The sequence below is a fragment of the Octopus bimaculoides genome, chromosome 10 (genome assembly GCF_001194135.2).
Source record: "Octopus bimaculoides isolate UCB-OBI-ISO-001 chromosome 10, ASM119413v2, whole genome shotgun sequence".
Classification (NCBI taxonomy): domain Eukaryota; kingdom Metazoa; phylum Mollusca; class Cephalopoda; order Octopoda; family Octopodidae; genus Octopus; species Octopus bimaculoides.
Genome location: NC_068990.1, coordinates 25,959,857 through 25,960,647, shown reverse-complemented (window position 1 = coordinate 25,960,647; position 791 = coordinate 25,959,857). Strand labels below are relative to the sequence as shown.

Sequence of the window (791 nt, the reverse complement as noted above, 5' to 3'; positions counted from 1 at the left end):
TATGTATAGTAAATTATATTTATGCCTTTCAAGATGGTTTACTCTGTCTGTATACTTATCTTTTTTTTTTTTTTCTGAAATTCTTTGAAGTATTTCTGTAATGAGAAAGCCATGGTTTATAAATATGAAGAAAAAAAAAAAGTTTCATAAACGGACTTGTAGCAATAACAACTCCAAGAAAGAATTAGGTGCTGAATTTCTTTTAAAAATCCTTGTATATATTCATTGTTCCTCTTTCGGTACCGATTCACAGAATACTAAGTTAGATTACCGCTTTCTTTGCCTGGGGAATTCAGCTTTGGAAAACCTATTTCTTAACACTTCTGATATAAACACATTCGAAACCACTTTTGGTTCTCAGATACAAATTTCCTGTTTTAAACTGAATGAAATAAAAACCTTGCATCAAAATTTCATGTTCATTTCTGCTCCAAATACTTGAAAAATAACAAAGTTAGGTTATAAAATTCTAATACTACTCCCTGGGGGTTTTGTCTTCCAAGGTACTTGGTGGCCCTCTCTGTACTGATGGCATGTAAAAAGCACTGGTGCTGGTACCACATAAAAAGGACCCAGTGCACTCCATAAAGTGGTTGGCATTAGGATAGGGCATCCAAGTATAGAAAGTGTGCCAAAACAGACAATGGAACCAGGTGTAGCTCCTGGCCTAGCCAGCTCCTGTCAAACCATCCAACCCATGCCAGCAGAGAAAACAGACATCAAATGATGATGATGATGATGATGATGATGACGACGAGGTGTGTGTGTGTGTGTGTGTGTGTGTGTGTGTG

The 791-nt window shown here is 36.5% G+C and overlaps 1 protein-coding gene across 3 annotated transcripts in view; it reads left to right on the top strand.

The window, feature by feature from the left end:
* Positions 1–791, top strand: part of LOC106877481 (heparan sulfate glucosamine 3-O-sulfotransferase 5) — a 471,645-nt gene that overhangs the window by 398,977 nt on the left and 71,877 nt on the right. The window lies entirely within an intron of this gene.